The sequence below is a fragment of the Mus caroli genome, chromosome 1 (genome assembly GCF_900094665.2).
Source record: "Mus caroli chromosome 1, CAROLI_EIJ_v1.1, whole genome shotgun sequence".
In the NCBI taxonomy this organism is placed as follows: Eukaryota; Metazoa; Chordata; class Mammalia; order Rodentia; family Muridae; genus Mus; species Mus caroli.
In genome coordinates, this window is record NC_034570.1 from 5462758 (window position 1) to 5487168 (window position 24411).

The 24411-nt window shown below is 37.9% G+C and overlaps 1 protein-coding gene across 2 annotated transcripts in view; it reads right to left on the reverse strand.

The window, feature by feature from the left end:
• Positions 1 to 13525, reverse strand: part of Sntg1 (syntrophin gamma 1) — an 835208-nt gene extending 821683 nt beyond the window's left edge. For both annotated transcript variants that reach the window (XM_029469832.1, XM_029469788.1), the window contains exon 1: positions 11973 to 13525. The gene's annotated coding sequence lies outside the window, so the exon portion shown is untranslated. The remainder of the gene's footprint in view (positions 1 to 11972) is intronic.
• Positions 13526 to 24411: the final 10886 nt, after the last annotated feature.

Sequence of the window (24411 nt, forward strand, 5' to 3'; positions counted from 1 at the left end):
GAGCTCGTGTCTCTAGCTGCATATGTATCAGAAGATGGCCTAGTCGGCCATCACTGGAAAGAGAGGCCCATCGGTCTTGCAAACTTTGTGTGCCTCTGTACAGGGGAATGCCAGGGCCAAGAAGTGGGAGGGGGGAGGGTATTGGGGGGAAGGGTATGGGGGACTTTTGGGATAGCATTGGAAATGTAAATGAAGAAAATATCTAATAAAAAAAAAGACTAGTGGTTTTTATTTTATTTTTAATTAAATCCTATTTTGACTTAAATCTGTAATCCCAGTTGAGGTAAAGGGAACATGAGTTTCATACCATTCTGGCCTGCACTGTCTCTAAACAAATCAATCTCTTGGTGAGAGCTAGAGCTAACAGTCAGAGGTGAAGTCCTTGCTTGGTGTGTGTGAAGCCCTGGGTTAATCCCCAGAAGGGAAATAAGACAAACTCTTGGTGACCGTCTGTGCCTTAGTGCTGCAGTAATTTTAACTTTGGCATAGTTTATTTTATAGCACAATGTACACTTCAACTCTATAAATGTATTTGTGAGATTCCTAAGAATAAACATTGTAAATGACATTTTGGTGAAGTATGTACAGATTTTTAGAACTTTCTCTAATGCATCCTTTTTTGTTGCTATGATATATGTAGGAAATTATAAAATGGTACTTAGGATCTCAAGATATCAATATACCAATATTTCTGTCAGAGCTTTTTTTAAAAATTATTCTGTTTTATGTTTTCTACATATCAGAAATCGATGCTTATAGACCAAGAGAAACTAGTATTGCATGGAATTATTATTCAGTGGTGGAAAGTCAGCATTTGAAATGCAATAGAACATGACTGGGTCAAAGTCTAGGCTCTCTCTAGAACATTGCTAATCTGTTCAACATATGTTGCTATGCTAACATCTTTGACAGAATTTAGACACAGAGAGAAAGACTTATTTATGTTACTATATAAAAAAAACCATCTTGTGTGCAACACCTCTTCAGGTGTTAACATCAAACAAAAAGCAATGTAAATGTCCTTCAACTAGGAAGCAGGCAAAGTAGCAAATCCATATACTGGAAGGTTCTCAGTTACAAAAGTTCAAACAACTTACATGTGCTAAAGCTTGTGCCTCAAAGACAGTGCCTCAGTAAATATGGAATGCTAGATACTAAATGATCCCACGAATAGAATCTTCCCAAGCAGCAAGCTTACAGAGGCAGAAAACAGAAAAGTGTGGACTGAGACACACTACAAAGAGAACATTTCTGTGTTAATAAAGCACTGTGTATCCTGACTATGAATGAGATTCTGAAAAAATCCATGAAGAGTAATGATACAGAAATACAAATTCAAGGTGCAGATGAGTCCAGGTCAACACTGATGAGACCCAAAGAAAGGCTAGATTCTAATTTTCACAGTATTGCACAAATATCAGTTCTTGGTCTAACTACAAACTCTAGTTGGGTATGATGGATCAAGTCCCACAAGAAACTTTATAACTTCCTTAATGTCTATAACGATCTCAAAATAAAAATATGAAATACATCGATTGTCTAAATCCAATGTTGCTATGCCTTCCTTAGGAAACCTTGCACCCTGCCCTTTCTCCTCCAGCTCCTTTATTCATTTCCCTTTTCTATGCTGGAGATTGATAATCGTTCAACTTTCACCACTCTTCAAATATAATCATTACCTAAATGGTTCTGCTTAAACTCGGGCATGAACTAAACTTTAAAATCATAACAAATATCACATATCTCCCAAGGGCTAACTGGATATAGCAATCAATAAAAGCATTTCCATCTCTGTCCAGCAACAGCATCTTGACTGCACGGTGACTTTGCTATGCTTCATTACACTTTAATCTTCTTGAACTTGGTGATCCAGCTTAGTTTTTAAAATGAATCTTTAATGTATAAGCAAATGACTACCAAAAAGACATCTCTGATTGACAAGCACTTGCTTTCTCATTGGTATCCTGGCAACTTGATGTTGAAAACAAGAATTGTAGTAAACTAAGCAAGACAAATGCTAAACAGAGATTTTTAGTAAGTTACTTTTTCCTTTAGAGTATATCCATTTTTGTTCATGAAAGAATAATTACCAAAAACAGCTGGAATATATTTTCATGCACTACATATAAAATTATTTTGCAATTGTACATTTTTTTTGAAACTTAGGTGTTTCAACCCTTTATCAGTTATAAATCTGAAACTTTATTGCTTTTTACAGATTTCATCTAAACTAATCTTAATCACTAAGTGTGTCTTGAAATTTTCTCCAAAATACCCTAGAAAATTACAAACCCACTAGTATTACAGGAACACGTATGTTATTTTAGCCAAGCAATATGTATATTTAATGATGCTTCATAGTGTCTTGGCTCTCATGTTAGACATTTATTGTTAATGCATTTTCTAACATATCTTATTAAAAGCCATTAAAACCTGCAGCTGCATCCCATAATCATCTACTAAATACAAGGACAGCATTTATAAAAGATCTCCTTGTTCAAAATACTGCCATACAGATCACAAATCCTTCATTGCCAGCCAGGAAGCTTTTATTCTTTACAAAAAGAAATGCTAAGTAATTCATCACATGCCAGCCTTTTTTTTTCCCTTTTAATTTCCATATAGTGGCCTTAGTCCAAGTGTTCAAAATCCACATTCATCAGGAACAATTATGATATAGGCTCAGAATGACACTTAAATTTTTATTTGAGTGCCATGTTTCTCCTGAGGCTCAGCCTCTTAAAATGCAGCCATGCTCTATATGTAAAGGGACAGTAATTGGCTTAGCTGAGCATAGGACATTGAGGCTCCTGTGCAAATACTCTAGGTCTGCATACCAAAGGAGGAAACTATGTGATTTACAATCTCATTAATTTTGTAGCACAAAAAAAAAATCCTGTTCAAAGTTTTATATGCTTATAAAAGTAATGTATGCTGTTTATCTAATTTGATTAATTTACTATTCTTTGATCATACCTTACTTACACATATCATCTCTGGAAAGAGTTTCAAATAAAAACAAAAGTAGGATGAGACTCCAAAGGAATTTCATTGTTGAGAAAAAGGCCTTTGAGCATAATAGAAATTCCTGAGTCACAAAACAGTCAATCCTCTTTACACACAATTACATTTTTCAACATCCCTCCATAATTTTCACAATGTTCTAAAATTTGTCAGCTATTTTTATTTATTTATTTATTTATGCTCATGTTTTTTTTTTAATAACAGCTATAGTTAAAAGGAAAAAGAACAGAAAACTGTATTCTGATAGAATAGTAATAGCAACAGAAAACAATAGTAAATAACAGGTAGGCCTGAGTCACAACATTTTTCACAAGTTTATAAAAAGGTTATATCCAAAAGGATTACATTTAGTACATTCATCTACATATAGCTATTTTTGATTCTGAGGGAATAAATTATCCCATTTCATAACACAGTCAAGACATAAATAGCCAGTTGTCACTACATGAAAAATGAGGGTGCTGATTATTTCAATAGGAACACTTATATATAAAGCTACAACCACATAATTCTTTGAGAGCACAGATTGGTGACTTATCTATGTTTCCATATGTACAGGTGGTGCACACAGATGACCTATAGGGATGCCACTGAGACCAAGCTAGCTGTTGGTCTTAAGAATACAGATAACTGCACCTCATACCACGTCCCCCGCCTCTTCCACACAGATCAGGACGCCCCCACCCAGGACTTTGTGCTCCACAGTGATCCCCTGCAACAGCTCCCATTAATGCTTTCGGCTGTCTGATCTCTCAGCAAGGATGGAATAAATTGCCCACTGTTTGGTGGTACATTAACTTCTTTGGGTTACTGGGGAGTCTTTTAGTGTACTGAAAGGTAATTTGCTAAATGGTACATTGTTGATTTAGAAAACTTAATTGGCCTCTAGAAAAGTAGATAATTTACTCCTGCAGGATGCATGATAAAGCCAGACTGTTACACAGGGAATTTAAGTGGTTCAAGAAAAAAAAAAAAACTTGAGCATCAGATAAATGGAAATTTACACTTTGCCCGAACCGCCTGGGGATTACTACCTGTTTCTATGAAATTGCCCTCTATAGGCCTTTTGGGTCACAGGGTAAACATGCTGACGGCCATTCCTGTTGATAGAATTCAATCCCTGGGATCCAAATGACAAAGGAGAGAATCCGTTGCTGCATGCTAAGTTGTTCCCTAACATTCAATGAGGCATGTATCATGTTTTCATTAATGCATGGACACACATTCTCAGACTTGCACAAGTCCCCTCACCCACACAAATAATAAGTAAAATAAAAGTAATGAAGAGTTTAAAGCAAACATAAAGCACAGAACATGACATTAGTGTGTAGCTCTTTTTGAGCTCATTCTGTATATTCAGAATTTTTCAGTTTTTCACATCAAAAACAAAGAAAAATAATAGCTTATATGAATTTATAATGAGAATGTATAATAAAAAAAAGAGACATATTACTTTTCCAGATTACTTTAACCTCTCGTCAATAACATGCTACATGTCACTAGTAAAATCAGTATTTTAGTGACTAAGGCAAATATTGTTCTCGTCTTTCATTTGTATTTTACATGATTACCTAAAAATGGGCCTATAACAACTCAGAGCAAACAAAATGAATTTCAATTCCCCCATATGTGTGTGTGTGTGTGTGTGTATGTATGTATGTGTGTATATATGTATGTATCTATACTTCACTCTTTTATATATACAATATATTTTATATAATATACTATGAAATTGTAATTTTATATTTATTAATATAAATTTCTATAATATATAATTACATAATATATATTACCCAAAATGGAGTGTCACCATTACCAAGGACACCATGACATGGAAAAGCAAGAGGAAAGTACAGAGAATATGAAACAGTTCTGTGCACTTTTCCTGCCCCTCGCTTTTCTTCTCTATATTTTCCTAAGTCTCCTTTTCTCATAATCTTTCCTTCTATCTGGTCTTCCTTCTGAAATATGTGTTGTTCTGCTCATCCATATATTTCTTTCATTTTCTCAGTAGCTTACAGTTTCACAGTTTTAGCAGAACCTCCATTCAGAGAACTTCATTACAAGTGTCAGTTTTCCCTTTCTGATGAAAGGCAACCTTCCATCTCTGAAAAATTTTTAAACCTTTCTGAAGAGTACTTTATACTCTACAAGGAGAGAATAATAGCACTGACCTGACAGGTACAAAGCATACACGGTGTCAGTTGGCTCTGACTTTTGCTTCTCTTTTGTGATCTGATGGCATCTAGCCATCCAGTTTTAATTGACAGTTTTCTGAACTTCACCCCATAAAGTATATCTGTCCTCACCCCAGATCTGGACTCTGCTACAGAACTAAGCCTGGCCCACTATAACTGAATGATGCTCCTAAATTGTGACTTTCAACATTTGATTATGCTGCTAAAGTCAAAATACTGCATGATCCTTTCAAGATCCTCACACATCTCAATAACTCCTGAAACTGAGTCACCCAAATATAAACTCAATAAAAGACCGTCACAATGGCATTTGTTCATGTGTTCATTCCTTTTGTTATTAAAAAATATTATCATACTCTGAAAAGGGAAGCATGTGACCTGGAAAGAGATGGCCCAGCAGTCCAGAGCATGCTCCTACAAAGGATCCTAAATTTGTTTCACATCAATCACAAAGTATGGCTCATAATCACCTGTAACTCAAGTTCAAAAGGATTTAATTCCTCTGACCTTAATAAGCACTTGCATCCATGTGTACATACAGCAGCCCCCACAAACATTTACACACAATTAAAATAATATAATGTATTTACAATGTAATAATGTAGTAAACAAGACAATAGAAGAGAGAGCTCTTCCTAAACCACAAGTAAAATGTAGAAAAGCATGAAAACTCACCCTTAAATTATAACGTTGACTTAGGAGTTAGAACAACTTATCTGTACTTGCTTTCGATCATAACTTTTGAAACTAGTAATGAAAGTCAGCTACATAGTTCTGCTGTCAGAACTATGTAAGATCTCCTAAATTGGCCTCTAGAAGTCATTAACATTGTGCCAAATACCATGGAATAATTTGATTAACAGAAACAAGACAGTGTTAAGTTTCCTGGGGTTTATTTATTATGTTCAATGAAGTTTTCACATACCAATGAAATGCACACACTCTAAGAGACTGATCAGAAATTTACTATCATAATATATAGAAATTAAAATAAGCTGATTAAGTGAACAGGAAAATTCCATTTTATAAATTATGAGAATGATCCTTAATTGGTGAAAATTATGTACTCAGAGAGAAAAAGAGCAGCCCCTACATTGTACAGTTACTAAATTAGACTACCATGAGCTGACTTACATTGATTTTAAATTCAACCTATGTATTATACCTTGGTGTTAAGTGTAGACAACAAAATTGATCTGTTTTTAAGGCTTAACTTCAAAATTAAAAAGAGACCAGGAAGTCAAAGGGTAAATAGTCTAGCTAATCTGCAGCAGGCCTCACATATAACAAATTAGCTAATATTATTTGAAATTGATGGTTAACAAAACTAATATATGACAAAAATCTATTCAATATAAATTACATTTGTGCTCACTGTTTATTTTCCATTTCTGTGCCTCGGATTATTGTTTCTGAATAACAAAGCAGAAGGATATCCACAAAGAATGGGTTCCTGTCTTGAAGACCACACTGAGAATTTCATCTTAACTTTTCACTACAAATCAGTGAACTTTCATGAGGCATGAAAGCAATGAAGCTGTTTTTGCTGATTATAACAAGTAAAGATAAGTAATTTGGAAATCTTTATTAGAGTAGTCAATAGGATTTCAGGGCATGATTTTTAACTATTTCATACTGTGTTTCACTTTCCCCTGACAAATGCACAATAGTTATCCGTTGAAGATCACCTTGTCCCCTCAGTCAGTGTGGTTTTGGAAGAGCCTCCCCCACTCAAGTCTTGGTAGGCAAGTACCACAGTTAAAAAGAAAAAGGGGAAGGAATGAAAAAAGGAAGAAGAAATGAATTTGAAACAGAAATTATGTTAACCTTGAATAAGCCAAAGAGATGTAAAAGTTAACAAAACTGGAAGAGGGGAGAGAGAGAGAGAGAGAGAGAGAGAGAAAGGAGGTAAGTGAAGACAGGACTATGAGGTGTAAGTGCTATCTCTACACCTGAATCCATTTGTCTACAAAGTAATCCAGCAAGGAATGTACCAATGGGTCCTGAGCTTGTGCTCTGCCCGCCACGAGCACACTAGAGCATGAGAAAGAGTTTTGAGTTCACATGAATCTTTGAGTTTCCATATACTTTCCTTATGGGCACAGTAGTGATTTTACTACAGTATCAAGAATTCATATAAGCTAGTAAGTAAATTAATTTAGCCAATACTACGTAACCATGAATGTAATAAAAAGCATGTTGTATGTACTCAGTGCAACACTGTTCTCTCACTCATATCATAAGTTTGCTTCCTATGGGATACTTAGTCCTTACCAAAGATTTGAAGATGAGATGCATTGCCCTCTTTTACTTAAGCATTTTAAAATGTGTTTTATAGGTTTTTAACACATTACTATTAAATTCAGGAGCAATTTCTAAAAGATTGTTCTTTTATCCATTTATTATGAATAATTGTCAAGTATTCATTCCTTTAAAAAAGGAGAAAGAGAAATCCTTAGCTAAAATTCTGAATGGATGTTAATATATTCACTAGGTATAATAATTATATAATAGTAAACCTATAATTACATTACAATGTTTTATTTTTTAAATATATACATATATAAGTTAAAATTGATAAGTAATTATCAATTATTTAATGAATCGCTCAATAAACTTCAGTATTCTTTGAGTATTTATAATTCTGAGGAAGCTTCACAATGATAAAAAATAAAATTCTCAGACACAAGAAATTATTTTCTTTCACTTTCTATTCTCTTTCTTAAATCTTTATCATCTATTCTTTCTCTTTCATATATAAAAAGTAGATTCTCACAATTTAAAATTCTATATCCAAATAATTACAAATTATTATTTTCTGGACTAATCATAAATAGTTTAACCATAAAACATACTAGAAATGACTATAATGTCTAACAATCATTTATATTTCTCAAACATAGTACCAGTATACTTCAGTGATAGCCTAGGAACCTATACAAATAAAAATATTTCTGTGTTGCATTCTAGAAAATGCCATCTGACAAAAACAAATGGTGACATGATGAAACTTGGGAATCCCTGAAGGAACATGAGCACAGCATAGGTTTCAGTCCATGTGAAGGCTGCACCCCACACCCACTGCAGGTTCCTCTCAACAGTCAGTGCCACAGAATCTACATTTCACCCATCCCCACAGACCAGAAACCAAACAAAATGCTTTCTTCATGCATTTTCAAATAGTATCAAAGTCTACCTAGTCTTCTGAGTTTCTGTGTCCATACAATTAGTGATAAATTAGAAGAAAATCATAACAAAAGGACAGTAATAATTTTCTCAAAGGTCTAAATGAAAGGTGATAGACTGAATGGGATCATGCTGACCTAAATTTGACCAATTGATAGAAAACATAGCACTGCTGGTATTAAATATTTTAAAACAAACTCAACCTAGTTTGATATAGTTATACCAAAAACAGATGTTAAAAACTACAGCATTATCAGGATAAAGTTTTATATTTTCAGCAAAAGAGATTTTACCTACATTCCTGACATGTAATAATTTTCAGGGAACTTTTTCATGGATGAATGAATGCTGTTAGAAATCCCTTATAATCACACCAAGATCCAACACTGAGGTTCCCAGGAGACTGTCAGATGTTCACACCTCCTAGTTGTCCATAAAGTACATATCACTTAACCAGCCACTAACATTTAAGAAACAAATGTGTATCTATATGTAAAGATCCGCTTCTGACTGGCGGATATAGTTTCTCCCACTTGAGAGAAGAAATGAAGCCTCAATGGGGCGGGTGGCTTATCCTCTCCTCACACCAGCATTTCAGGAAGCCTGGTCATTTTACAACCAAACCACCCTTGTTTTTCCTCATCATAATACATAGCATGTTTGGTGCTGAATATGCCATGTTTAGCTCATTCAGCTACAGAGAAAAAAAAAAAACACTCAGTAAAGGTGCTCTCTGTATGAGTGTTCTGCCATTGCTTGCTGTACAGGTTTGGGGAAAGATATGACCATCAGTTTCTAGCTGATAATATTCTTTTCTTCCTTAGTAGCTTTCACTTCACAGGTAAGAGTTCAATGAACAGATTCATTGTCTGTAATTCCTAGCTTTTCAGAATATTGGGCAGAATATTGAGAATCTGACTGAAACCCAAACCCAAATACAAGCTAAGCCAGAAAACTAAAAACCATTTGGCTAAACTTTTCTGAAGACTACCTAAATGTTAACTGACTATCCCAATTTAAGTATCATTAATTCTAGATCATTTTTAATTTGAGTTTCCATGGCTTGGTGCTAATGTTGTTCACTTACTTGAGTTTTAATAAGTTCAAATTTTTTCAAAGCATGAGAATATTATTTTCATATTTAAGAAGCCTTTGATGTTTGGCATCATTATCCCACTTAAACGCTTGCTCACTGTGTATCTCATGTGGGCCTCAGCCTTCCTATAGTTGTAGTGTTTCAGCCTTCTCAATGCTTAAATTAGAGGTATGATTTACCACTCCTAGCACCTATGCCCTGTTTTTATAATAATTTATAATTTTAAAAAATTGAGTCAGAATTTCTTTCCAAATTGTTATCCCTCTATCTCCGGGCAAAAAGATTCCAGGATTCAAATCACCTCTAGTATTGAGATACTCATTGAGTTGACACTTGCCATACTCGTAAAACCTGGATATGGAGGGATATATATACATATACATATACATATATATATATATACATATATATATGGATATGTGTGTGTATGTATATATATATATATATATATATATATATATATATATATATCCAATAGGCAAGGACTGCTTGCATGCATAGGAGACAATTTTTCAAATACAGTGCTGATTTCTTTTCAGAGATGAGTGAAATCAAAATAAAGGCAGATTTCCAATGACCCTGTTACTCTTTTATTGGTTCGCTTANTTATCCACTTACTTACTTGCTTAATTGTGATTAGAGATTAGCCTTTAGACAGCTACTAAAGATGCTTACAAAAATTTTATCTCAGTATTTTAACATTTCTCCAGAGACAGCTTCTGGCAAGAACTTCAATACACTTGGTTGAGTTTGGAGTGGTGAACTCAACTTATTTACTTCCAAATCGGCAAAAGGACAGACAAAGGTAACTTTTACTTTACTCATTTCTGTTCCATGTAGAGAAAGCCTGCCCCCTCCACCACCGAGAAGGGAACTGCGGTCATAAGACACACAGGCTTCTTCATTCCAGAGCACATTCCCACATTTCATTTTATGCTCCACTGAGTGGGAGAGTCTGTCTACATTAATTAAGAATCAAAATAATAGTCTAGTCACATGCTGTAACTCTGCTAAAATGTGATTCCATCTTCCATGTGGCAATCTGCTTCCACGTTTCTTAAACTAGAAAAAGAAACAAATTCTGAGCTCCATTGGAAGAATCCATAGCAATTAGTGCAGATTTTCTAATCCTCCAAAGATCACTTCTGACCTATCTAGGGCAAACATGGCTCCAAGGAGATGCTGCTCTCTGTGAGGCAGGCAGCTTTGTGGTGAGTGACAGTTAAAAATGACAGTTCCTCAGAGTAGAATTGTTACTCTTGGTCACTATATAACAGGCAGCCATGAGTCTACCAACAAGTACCACCCTGGCTCAGGAGATTGGGCATTCAAATAAAGAAAGTGAGAGTTACTGTATGTGATGTAAAGGTATTTTATTTTCAGCTATACATGGTTTATAAAATTTAAAAAAAAAAAGTCTTCCAAACTCCTGCAGTTTTTCAAGAGACAAACTCCACAGACTTGGCTAAGCATATGCCATCACGACTATGAGAATCATTACTGTGAGTCAAAGCTCTCCGTTGAGCAGAATGCAATCGCTGGAATTGAATGAGTTCTTTCTGAAATGCCAGCCAGGGACTACACATTTGTATAACTGCTTTTTACACAGAAAACCCTTTCATTAAAGTCCAATGCTTATCAAGGTCATTGTGGAAGCTGTAATTTTAAAGTTCTAAAGGAAGAGTCTAGAAAGAAGTATCAAGAAAAAATTATCACGTTAAGTATCAAGAAAAATTAATTATCATGTTAAGGTTTCTGGTCTATTACTAACCGATTAGTCTCTATCACTTGATTTCAGAAACAAATGGGTTTTGTAGAACTAATCAGTCAGAATACTGAAGGAACCCCTACTCTCTTACAGACGCACAAGGAGGCTGCTCACTTCCTGCCTTGAGATATCTGTTGCTAAGTCTAAGGTCTAGCTACACTTGGGGACTCTGATTACAAAAGGGATCAGATATTGATGTATACATATTTTGTGCCTTAAACATTTTAACAAAATATAACCATTTAGAATATTATATGAGGTCATTGGACCATTTTCAACTTTTTAATATATTTAAATTTCAAATATATATTTCAGATGCAATGTAACACAACCAGAGTTGCTTTTAGCTAAATATGTATGATCGCCAAACACCAATGTACATTAGTTTTAAAGAAAACAATAAGGTACACAGAGATCCCCAAAGCTATTAGTTAAGCAAGAAGAAAATGTCCAAGTAAAAGTTTGCTATACTAATGTAAGCCAACTACATATTGTTGTCACCTCTGTCAAGAGATTCCAGAAAAGTAAAATTCCACACTAATTTATCAAGGAAGAGATTTTCTAAGATACTAATCTAGGAATTATTACTTTTAAACAACCAGAAGTACTCATTTTCCTTAATTCTCATCATCTTTTCTGTTAAACCTTGCAAAGTCATTAGTGTGTGTTGAAACACAGATGTAATATTATTATCACATACCTGCTGAGCAGAGGTATTGATGTCTTCTCAGCTTCTTTAATGTTGGGGTATTAGTATCTCTGACCTCTCACAAAGCTGACTCCACAACAGCTGCAATCCACTCAGGGACGTTCTTATTTTAAAAACTCTGGGCCTTTGAGAATTTCAATTCCTACTGCAACGCCCATGGTTCTTTGGTGCTTCTAAGAACTTCGACTCCACTCTTCTGCCTGCATTCCCCGGAGTCCTATATAGAAAAATTTCCTGAAGTTGCTGCCTAGAGTTTAACTCCGTAGAGCCAGGTTGATATGAGTGGTAGAGGATGAGGAGGGCTAGTTTTTGTCCATCAAGGAAGGGGACCAGAGGCACCGCCTTTTAGCTGCTAACAGCTCTTGTAGATGACTGTGGCCAGGAGGACAGCAGCAGAGGCAGCAGCAGCAACACAGTTGGGTCTCCCAGGCAGCCGCGCAGCTGGGAGACGCTGTCCATCCCTTCCGGTGCTGAAGCGAGGGGAAACCAGGACCCCTTAGTCTACTCCAGACCCTATACTCCTGCTAAGGCCTCTTCCAGACTTCTGGCTTTGCCGTTTCTCCGCTGTGTTTCATTTCTTGGGGATTAATGTTCTCTCCATCTTGATACCCTTATGTGTATAGGCTGGCAACGTTTCCGGAGAGGCAGAAATCCGTGGGAAACAAATGCTGAGCCTCTTCTAAGTTCACAGCGGCTCTGAGTAGGTTTCCTAATGGTAGAAATGAAAAAAGAACGCACGAACACGGGCGCGCGCACAAGCGCGCACGGGGACAGGGGACAGAGAGAAAGAGACAGGCGAGAGAAGGGGGAGGAGGAGAGAAGCTGAGCACTGTGGAGACTTCTGCTTTTGGGAAGCTCGTGGGTCCTTAATTACATAAGACGAGAAGGGCTATTTTGGAGGTCCCCCTGCGATATTGCTTCCTAACTAGGGCGCGGACACGTTCACATTTTCGAAGCTCTAGATGGAATTCCGAGATGACAGAGTAAGGATGCTCAGTTCCCAGATACACAGACAGACTCTTGTCAGAAAATGCAGAAACCGTGAAAGGGCCAGGAAAAGGCTAGGGATACCTTTGTTTCCGAGAGGCTGTATCGCCACGGAGAGCTTAGCCACGGCCGCGAGACTCAAACAGGGACAGCAGGGACAGGGAGCTTGGGTTCCAGCTCCCGCCCTCCCACCGCCTACAGCCCTGGTTCCCGCAGGGGCGGGGGCGTGTCGCCGCCCAAAAGACTGGATGAGGGTAGTGGATCAGGTAGGCAGGGCTGTTATCCCTAAAAGGCTCCAGCAAGGCCTAGGCACGGGACCGAGACGTCCCCCGGGTTACTTAGCTCCGCGGTCAGGCTTCTGGTGGCTTCCAGTAGAGAAGCTTGCGGTGGAATTGGACGCGGGTTCGAGAAGGTGGCCCTATAGGAGGCCGCCGAGGTTCCGCCGCCCACACAAGGCAACTGGTGCAGGCACGAATGGAGTGAGGTGGGGGAACTGAAATACACAGAGTGGAGAATGAGGCAATCTGCTTAACAAGGCGTCTTTGCGGAGCTCTGAGTGACTGTGGTAAGGCTGAAGAGCGCCCCACAAACGCCAACCTGGGTAGCGCCCAGCTCCAGCTGAAGAACTTGTGCAGCGCAGACTTGTGCACCCGGAGTTTGTTCCGACAGAGGGGGGCGTGCAGGCTTAGCGCAGGGACAACGCGTGGGCACGCAGTGCTGCTGGATGCTCGCTCCTATCCACCTCCGGCTGCACTGGGGAAGTCGTGGAGTGATTGCACAAGCGTCTCCCGCTGGGTTCCGCGACCCTATGGCCTGAGCTGCGGCGCCCCCGCATTTTACGCAGTTCACTGGGCTGTAGGGTGGATGCGGGAGGCAACAGCACCGCCAAAGGCCTGGCGACTGCCCTGAGGGAAACTAAGGAGTTCTGGAGAAGTGCACTGAACATCCTTCCTCCAGCAAGAACCCTCCTTTCCCTGGTCTGGGGCCATTCCTTGCATTGGCTGCACCCCCTGGCTCGCGCTAGAAGAGGCTCCCAGTAAGTGTCGCCCTCGTTTCGGGATGCTTTGTGGAGCTACCCCTCACAGGAAAAGCTCAAGGGACCAGGCTCGCTTCCACTTTCTCCATGTCTGAATTCTGGAGTCCAAAGGTTGCCTAGTTGATGAAGCGCTTCAGCACTCTAAGATAACACTACATAAGATGCAATTTAGCACTAGGAGATAATTTTAAAAGAGCTGCTTTGTTTTCCGGTTCCTGGAGAAATAAATTCTCCAGCATTATTGTAAATTGCGTTTCCCCCTTCATTCTACCAATGCAAACATGTGTTTCTGTTATCCATGCAAACAAATACGTCTTTCTCCAAATAAGTTTCAGTAGCTGCCCTATTTTTGGTTAGAGAATGAAAATGGCTTATTTAAAGGCTGTGTTTGCCTGTTGTGGCCAACCCCTGAAAATAAATGGGTTTTCTTTGCTGTTTTGCATGCTTGTTTCAATTGATTCAAGTAATTGTTTGAATCATTTTCTTTGTACATGTAGAAACATGAATCATACAGGAAATTAGCACAGCAAATAAAAGCCTTTAAGTGAAGCACCGAGATGTTGCTAATTGAAAACATATGCACTTCATTATCCAACCACAGGGACAGATTTCCCTTTGTAGAGCACAGATTCATGCTAATAACAGAGCCTCTCTCTCAATCCTCCCCTCCTCCCTCTCTCCTGCCACCCTCTCTTGCCACCAAGAAAAAAGAAAGGGTTGATTAATTTTGAACTGTCAGACTAGCTGATTATGACATTTGATGTCTTTTTTTGTGAAGAAACAAACCTGTAGCACATTCCTCCTCGTCAACCTGTCCAAAGCATTGTGGGACAGAGATGATGAAGTGTATCACCTGATGCTACAAATGTGTATAAATGAAGTGTAAATAAATAAAGTATAAATAAAACAGGGACAGATAGTCTGAGGTGAACTGAAGAGCTATTTTAAGTAAATTTTCTGTTGGATAAGATTTGTCAAAAAAATCATTTAAATCACTTTCATTCTGAAAGGTTACTTTTATTTTCTAAATGTTCTTATATAGAATGCATAAATAGAATACAGAAGGTAAGTTAGCACAACAACCTATGAAAAACAGGCAGTGACCAGAGTCCTCAACTGACCTAGTCAACACTCAATCTAACAAATTTAGGTAGTGTTCAATTCAAAGTTTCAGTGCCTTCAGTTGAATTCTAGTTTGTTTCTTTTTATTGTATCAAATACAACTAAAAATACCTATAGGCAAGTACGTCTGAAATGAAACAGTTATCTTGATGTGTTCTGAGGACTTCCTAACGAAGTGGTGCTAGGGGGCACATCCCTTGCTCATTTTCTGTGTAAGAACTGGTCGGGGGCGGGGGTGACTTTAATCAGCTCAGATATTCTTTGTTGAACCATCACCAGGCAAGCCTTGGGGCTTCTTGTGTGCTTGTGCTTGTAGCGCTGAGCACAATTGGTTTCAGATAAAGGCAGATGCCTCACATTGACTAAGTACAAAACTCAGTCCAATTTGCTTCTTGTTTGTGGGTCGAATGGAGCAGAAGAAAAGTAGACACCTAAACAGCCACTAGCAGCATCCGTGAGGTCCCATCCCACACCACTTTGTTTTCACGCTTTCTCTTACTCGATTCTGATTGCTGACTCACTTGAAAAAGAATGCTCTTTTCTGCCACTTAGAAAAGTTGCTTAAACTTTTTAGTTTGTTTCTTCATTTAGTTTTATTGTTGTTGGTGTATGGTGAGTAAGTTAACTAAAAGCCTTGTGTGAACTGCAAAACTCCAGACAAGAAAGCTGACTTGACCAATATCACCCACTGAAGCCTCAGGTAAGGAGATCCACACATCAAACCTGCTAGCACCCACCTCTAAGACTGTAGGGGAACTGACCTGCACATGGACTCTTCCACCTCCAAATTCCCCCTCATTTCACCCTATAAAAGTCCAAGACCCCCAACACCACACAATCACACACACACACAATACCACATGCTCCCTCCCTACTTCCAAAGAGAGCCTCCATCTCTTAAGTTTTTTGGACTAGATGAACAATTCTGCTTCTGGAGATCACTATCTGCCATCTTATATTTCCATGACACCTCCGTCATACCTGATCTAATAGGATGTATTCATGTGGTGTGTGTGTGTGTGTGTGTGTGTGTGTGTGCAAGTACACATTTACATGTGTGTGCAAGAGTGTGTGCAGGGACCAAAAATAGACATGCAGCCCTTCTGTATCACTCTCATCATATTTTGAAACTTCCACTGAGCCTGGACCTTACATATTCAAATAGATTGGCTGGCCCATGTGCATCAGGGATTCTCCTGTCTCTGTCTTCCCGGAGGTGGGATTAAGGTACATATTGCAATGCCTATCTTTTTATGTAGATATATGCAGATAGATTTTTGTCCTTGGGCTTGTATGATGGGCACTTTACTGACTGAGATGTTTGTATGACAGTATCTTTTAATAGTCCTGATTCTTTACAAAAGCTTGAACACTGAGATGCCCAGTATATTTTGTTACATCCAGGACTTCTTGATGGCTTTGAGTTGTTTACCACCTGAGCTTCCCCAAAGGAAGGAATAGCACCTCTCTTTAGACCATCCTGAATCTTTAAAGATCACCCATGCATGTTACAAGGTGTTCCCCCTCTCTAGATAACACTGTGTTCTGAGAATGTTCCCTCCAAGAGGAAACATTTCATATAGGAGGAAACCTTGGTAGAGCAGCATTTCTCCACACCTCTTTGCCAAGAATTCTTTACCCATGCACATCTTGGGTTCCTTAGTGCCAAGCACAAATGGTAGAAATGTCATTAACTTTAGATTGACTATTGAACTATGGAAATGTCTTTACAACATATAAACAATAAATTCCTAACAATAAAAATTTAAAAACCTACTTAAAGGATATATTACCTAATTAACTAAGCTTCACTAAATATTTATTAAATGATTTATAGCATTTATATTATATAGCCAATCATTTGCTATCAAAAGTTCCTTTCTTAAGAAAAAAATGTTCCTATTTTTCTGTATGTATACATGTACATGTATACATATGTGTGTCTATACATGGATGTATATGAATGTGCATGTCAATACATATAAACAAAAATAAATTAATAGCACATGGATATTTAGGGATATGCTTCTAGGTAACTCCCAGTGATGTATTCTAAATTAGGAGGGAAAAAAGCACTTGGAAAGTGTATTGTATTATTTTAACTTGTACTTGTATTGTTATTTTAACTTAACTCTTATAACACCATTTCTTCCTTAGACTCTTCTAATCTGACTTCTCTGTCACGGACCCAAATGAGTTCACTGTTTCCAAAGCATTATCTCTTATTCTGTCCTTTCTGTCCACTGCATTCTACCTGATAGCTATCTGCTTTTAACACATCTGTCAGTCACTTCCTCTTCACTGAGGCACTGTTCCCCTCTCTAAGGTGATTCTTTTCACACGCAAGAATGTTTTCCCTCTGTCTTTACTTTCACTTATCTGCATGTTTGCTAAAGTTGCCTTGTCTGCTCTCATCCCATTTCTATTGTATTGGTTTGTTTTTTGAGGTGAAGCATTACATATACCAGAGTAAATTTCAAATCATGAACCACTATGTAGTCAAGCATGACCTTGAACTTTTGATCCTCCTATGCTTATCTCATGAATGCTGGGCAATAACAGAAATACACTACCATGCCCCACTTGACTGATAACAACTTGATTGATAAAGACAAAAATCAAAACATACACAAAAAAAAACAAGAAAATCAGACCGAACACAGAAGCTATATATTTGTCACCTCAATATTTGATTTTACCCACTTTTCGATTGATGTTTCACCTCTGAAAGGTTTTACAATCTTCAGAAACAGTGCTGCTAGCTGGAGACCAAATGAGAATCAAACATGAGGCCTATGAGGGAGATGTCCTATTCAAACATCATCCACATCTCATAGGTGTATCATTATTTCTTAATGCACAAGATGTTCAATCTAGTTTTTAAAATATCCATAGTCTTTAAAATATCAACATTGTTCAAAGGCCAAAGAATCTTCTGAAACCCCAGGAAATCTCAAGACCTTGAACTTCACTTTTAAAACAAAAAAATCACATTAATCTAACATCCAATGTCATAGAGTATATGTTTTCTCTCTAAAGGGGGCAGTGGGCATAATTAAACATATTTGTTCCTTCAGAAATATTGGAATCACTAGCTGGAATGCAACATATGAAAATAAAAATTTGTGATGGGTTTCAAAACTTTTTGTTGCATGGAGAATAAATATCATACCCTTTTATTGCTGACTCACTGCCTTTTCTGCCTCCACAGATGGAAAGTAGTAACTCTCTGAAGGGACTCTGCTGTCTGCTCTGTTGTGACTATCTTTGTGCCACATCATGTCAAAGTCTGCTAGTCAAATACAAAGATGTGTGAAACATATCAACTTCTCAATATTCATCTCTATGTAACCACTGGTTGTGGAGTGATTAAAATAATAAATTTAATTAATGATAGACTCTGTCTAAAGAAGACCAATTTGTGGATACTTCATTCCTCCTTAGAATAGGGAACAAAATATCCATGGAAGGAGTTACAGAGACAAAGTTTGGAGCTAAGAGGAAAGGATGGACCATCCAGAGACTACCCCACCCGGGGATCCATCCCATAATCAGCCACCAAGCCCAGACACTATTGCATGTGCCAGCAAGATTATGCTGAAAGGAGCCAGATATAGCTGTCTCGTGTGAGGATATGTCAGTGCCTGGCAAATACAGAAGTGGATGCTCACAGTAATCTATTGGATGGAACACAGGGCCCCCAATGGAGGAGCTAGAGAAACTACCCAAGGAGCTGAAAGGGTCTGCAACCTTATAGGTGGAACAACAATATGAACTAACCAATACCCCCAGAGCTCATTTCTCTAGCTGCATATGTAGCAGAAGATAGCCTAGTCGGCCATCATTGGGAAGAGAGGCCTCTTGGTCTTGCAAACTTTATATGCCCCAGTACAGGGGAATGCCAGGGCCAAGAAGTGGGAGTGGGTGGGTAGGGGAGCAGGGCAGGGAGGCTATACGGAGCTTTCAGGATAGCATTTGAAATGTAAATAAAGAAAATATCTAATAAAATATTAAAACAAAAAATTAAAAATGATAGGCTGTGCATTCTGCAATTAATCTTAGCAGTTTCCATAGAGATGTGATCTATGTCTTCACATCTTGACTCTGTGCCTTTGGGATCTGCTTTTACTAATGCAGTGCAGCAACATTGGCTGTGTGGTATAAAGACTGGGCATCAAGAGCCATTGAACAGTTGAGTTCTCCCACAGAACTTTTCCCACAAAACCTGCTAGAATATGAGGCATGAGAAGGAAAGTGTTCTGCCTTCCCAACCAATTATCCAAGAAGACTTTTACATAGCCAGCTCACCAAGTTACTATTGGGATAGATTAGATAGATAGATAGATAGATAGATAGATAGATAGATAGATAGATGATAGATAGATAGATACATACATACATAGATAGATAGATACATAGATAGATACATAGATACATAGATAGATACATAGATAGATACATAGATAGATACATAGATAGATAGATATCCACATGAGATTATATGAGTGAGACTCGTTTTAGGATAGTTACACTTAAAATGCAATGTTTTTCATTAAGCCTTCAAAGCATTTTGTTCCATTTTATCTGTTTATTCTATGAGCAGTGTGTATACATGTGGGCATACACACCATGGAACATTTGTGGAAATTCAAGGTGCCAGTCTTGGTGACAGGTACCTTTACCTGCTGAGCCATCATTGTGACCCAATACAAATCCCTGAGCAACAATCTGATTGAGAACATAATCTTTCATCTCCAGGACCTACTACAAATCCCTTAGTGACAACCTGACTGAGAACACAATCTCCCATGCTTCTTTTTCCCCCTTTCTCTTTCTGTGCAGGAATTGAATAAAATGTATGGAGGGAATGAACCCACAAACATGATCATATAACATGTTTCACAGTCAGCTGTCATTCCTTTACTTATGCTGACATTTTAAAAGATAAAATAAGAAATACATTAACAATTCCTATATGAGAGTTCCAGAAAAGCAGAATTAGGCATTTTGGTGTGTTAGGGCTGATGTCAGGTACAAACATTGACACTCCATTTCCCAACCTTTCTGTGAGTTGGCTTGCTATTTCAAACATTTAATGAAATAACCAGGAAAAGATAGCTCTGGATACCCATTCAGCAAGCTCATCTGGAAAATATTTATTGATTGTATATTGTGCTCACTAAGGAATGATGGAAGGGCAGCTGGAATCTGAGGGTCTGTGAATCTCAAGTAAAGATACAGACTCAGGAATTAGTCATAACAGATGCTGATCAAAGGATGCTCATGTTATCTCTCTGTAGCAAGGCGGATGGAAACAGTCACATTTGCCTTCCTTAGCACATGCTTCTAGACTTTAAACTGAGACTTCTTTGTAATACCTTCTTTTTGCTTCAGCTCATATGAATTGACATTTAGAGATAATTAACTTTTCTGATAATATAATGTGTGTGCTCTCCCAGAAGGTCAAGGTCCTAGATCCTAGTTGATCCTAGTTATGTCCATTGTGTCATGATTATCTACTGTGCCCCCACAGAAGCCCTTTACACCCCCATGCCCTTTATCACCACCACTACCCACAATGGAAATTTGAAACAGAAAATCCTCTATTTTCTTCAGGCCTAACTTTTACTAAAGCCACTTCCTTTTACCATTTATCCACCTATCTCCTTGCTTGTTTTAAAGCAGAGGTTGTTAGACTCATTATATTCAGTAATAATTCCTGTGATCTATTGCCACAGCTGAGAGCATTCTACTCTCTCAATTAAGTCACAAATGTGACTGTCTATAGGCCCAGAGATGCCATGCTGCCCCTAGTAAGTTTCAGAAAACCCTCTCTTTAGCACCTAAGAAGGTTCTACTGTGGAATCCAAAGAACTCCCTCAAAATAGAAAAAAAAAAAATAGGCCATTCTTCCAAAAAGGAATTTCTTCAATTTCAGGATCTTTTACTTGAAGACCAAATATCTGCTTCAACATTAAAATAACACTAATTAATGGTATATGAGACTTAGATATTATAGCTTTAAAACCAACAGATATAAAATGTACATATGTTAATGAAGAAATACTTTTTATGAAACGGCTTTATGCCTCTTTGAGTAAATATTAGTATTTCTATACTCCTAAATTCCCAAAGCTGCAGTAAGCAGGCTATATAAATACTGGCCACATTTAGCTGTTGTGGAATCTTTTCATTTTCTTTCCGCAGTATATGCTTAGACTTTGATTTTTTTTAACCCATCCCTTTTATCATATCTCCTTTTCTTCCTTCTTCTCTCATTTTCAGTTCATCTTCTATAGGACAAAGTATAGAAATATACATTGAAAATTAACTATCTCTCCCTAAAGTGTGGGACTGTGAGTGTAACAGTACAGGAGTACTTGTCACATGGGAAAGAAAGGCCTTGGGTCCTGTCCTCAAGCAAAATATACTATAAATAAAACAATTAAGCACTGTTGAATAAAATGATAGTTAGAATACAGAAGAGTTCTCTTCCTTTCAGTCTGCCTAATCACAGAACACAAGCTCATAGAGACAAAAGGCCTTTCATATCTGTTCCAGTTCCTTCCTACAGAAGATATGAAAAACCCCGATCCATGAAAACAGCTCTATATCAGGTTGAGGCCTAGCCAATAGACAGTAGAACCCAGCGTGGACTCTGGAACATTCCTTCTGGGGCTAGCATCTTTTTGTTCCTCTGTCTGTCATTCTAAAATACATTCCTCTTTGTTGGAATCCCACTTAAGACAGAGTTCCAAGCCACTGTTTTGAGAGGAAGTTAGTTTTCAAAGAGAAACAATTCTGTCTCCAGTATTCACATGCACCTGTTACCAAAATTCCTGCTTTTATCTGTGAATCTACCTTTCGTTGACAGGTCTAAAAGCTGATGGGACTTAGGAAATAGTTTAAGCCCACACCTGACCCCACCCCACCATTTCATATATAACACAGACCTTATTACCAATGGAGATTTATATTTTCAGTGCAAAATATTTTTGTGAGTTTTTGTATTATCAGAAACCATAGTGACTTTTGCAGAGCCAAACTTTCTATGTAGAATGAGCCTCTTGCTAGGCATAGAGAGGAGGCAAGTGGGTGGGGGGGAGCAGAGAAGTATCTTTAGACATTCTGCTTGCTTGTCTGGAGCAGCAATGTGTGTTGAGCATTTATTTGATTCTTCCATGATTTCATTCAAAATTCATCTAGTGAATCCTTTTGGACTTACTGAACAAGGAAAAACATCATAGTAGTATAGAGTTATTAGAGTTGATAGTCAAAGCTTAGACCATAGAAGACCCAACAACTAGGTTCAGTCACCTGTCCTCAGTATTCCTACTAAAGAGAAAAGGAATGAAAATGTAGAAATGAGATGCATTTAATGTGGTCACATGGGAAAGAATAAAAAGGAGGTCAAATGAAAGCCTACTTCTACACACACACACACACACACACACACACACACACACACACACACACACACACACCACAATCTTCCAGGTCATAACTGAAGATTTAAGTGTGAGTACAAAGAAAAAATTATATGAAACTAAGGTGCCCTGGACAAAGCATGGCTATACAAATTATTAACTCATTGTTGTTGTTTGACTTCCTGTCATCTTAACTAGAGACACCTGGGATGAGGCAAACTCACCTGAGAAATTGCCTCCATCAGATTGGCCTCTCTCTGGAAATGATTTCTTGATTTGCATTTGGGTTTGGAAGGCTTACCCACTATTGGTAGTGTCATCTCGGGCAGATGGTCCTGAAATATAGAAGAAATTGGGTGATCCAACGTACAGTGATTCTCCATGGTCTCTGCTTTAATTCCTGCCTCCCGGTTCCTCCTTGAGGTCTTTTCAGCAATGAACTGTAACCTGTAAGCTGAAATAAACCCTTTCCTCCCTGAGCTGTTTTTTGGTCAGTATTTAATTACAGCAACAGAAAATCATAGTAGGGAAAATCTCCATGTTCCAGACTCCCCTGCAAGATGATCTGACAAATTATTAGAGTTGTATTAAATCAGTATCTTGAAAACAAGATTCTCCTCTAGCTAGCAGCAGGTATAGACTTCTTCCTTCTTTTAGAATAGAAAATTCCAATTTATTGAGGACCATTGTTTTACTAGTCTAATACCTAATAGGAAGGCCACAGTGTGTTTTTAGAATATTCTTACTCCTTCTGGGATGGTTAACAGTATCACAACTGTATGGTAACTGTATCAGTTGCTGTGTCTTTTAAATCAAAATTACAAGGACATGTTTAGTCTGAAGGTCACTCTAAACTGCACAATGACAGCCCCAACTCTGAGTGTTTGAGATACTGTTAACTTCTGGTGACCTGAAAAAGGAACCCATCGCCCAAATGCCCCCAACAGGCTGTACTCAGTCCCTTTTTTATAAGAACTCAACAGTTACTAGCCATGGTCATAATTTCTGTCTAAAACACTCTATTTCCAACTGCCTTGGTGTTTAAGGCTATAAATACATTTGTCATTTTGAAAAGTACTAGAGCACATTTTCAAGGGATCTAATTTTCTTAATTTCTATCCTTATTAACCTCAGGTGAAATGTAATTTTCTTTATTCTCAATTATGTTCAGTTTATTTTTGATCAGTATCCTATTTGCTTACCACTATACTTTATGCTAGGCACTTTGCAAAACAATGGAGGGAAGACGTGTCCCTCCTACCAACAGACATCAGGATCCAAACTATTCCTGCAGCTCTGAAAAGAAAAGTTTCAGTGGCAATATATCACTGTTACACTATAGGAAATATGGATTCACTTCAAAATATCTAAGAGGTAGGGAACAGTGTTACAAGGATCTTGCAGTGGCATCCCCTTAGCTTCCATGTCTGGAGATCTTCCTGAAAAAAAAGTCCAGACATAGCACACAGAATGTAACTTAGAACATAGGGTCACTATAGAGATCATGAAGTACCCACAAGAGATCAGGGTAGGCCATGATCACGGAGACCATTATGGAGCAAGCATTCTTAAGGGGTGAGAATCATATCATCTGTTGCACGAGAGATCATTGTGAAGGCAAACACTCTTAAAAGATCAGAGTAGCCAGTGGCCAGAGAGACTTGAGGGGGAGGATATTCCCAAGGGATTATAAGGGCCCATGATTTGCTGAAGAATGATACCCCAGACTCAAGGAATATGTAAACACAAAGAGTGTTTTATTTTGCAGAAGTCCAGCATGCTGGGGTCTCCCATTACTAAGATAAAGAGACCCCAAAGTGAGCTGACAGGCCCAATTTAAAGCATATTAGGGGAATTC